Source organism: Penaeus monodon, chromosome 32 (assembly GCF_015228065.2).
Source record: "Penaeus monodon isolate SGIC_2016 chromosome 32, NSTDA_Pmon_1, whole genome shotgun sequence".
Taxonomy (NCBI): Eukaryota; Metazoa; Arthropoda; class Malacostraca; order Decapoda; family Penaeidae; genus Penaeus; species Penaeus monodon.
In genome coordinates, this window is record NC_051417.1 from 31,424,365 (window position 1) to 31,424,725 (window position 361).

The 361-nt window shown below is 40.2% G+C and overlaps 1 protein-coding gene across 1 annotated transcript in view; it reads left to right on the forward strand.

The window, feature by feature from the left end:
* The window catches only part of LOC119593326, a gene marked incomplete in the record, with an annotated part of 7,803 nt that overhangs the window by 5,128 nt on the left and 2,314 nt on the right, over positions 1-361 (forward strand).

Consider the following 361-nt stretch of genomic DNA (forward strand, 5'->3'; position numbering starts at 1 on the left):
CACTCCATTCCCATCTCTTAGTGAGAATATGAGAACGCTTTCCTATACCAGCGTTTTCCCCAAGCGCTCTTTTCCCCGCATGATTTCCCCTAAATTTCCTCCCGAAAGCTACTCTCAGAACAGACTCCTATAATCTTCTAAAGGAGATGTCACTTCTTAGCAAATTCACGCGCACTTTCAACGCAATTCGCGCCTATCGTGTGCTCTCCTCGTGAACAAAAATGCGATGGAATGTTTTTTGTTGTTTTTATTGGGATGTAGATCATAATAGAACAGATTCAAGAGGATAGAGTTACTACGAATCAATATTAAGATTATGGTAACGAATCATAACTGAGACTCTTCTAGCTAGCTACTTAAT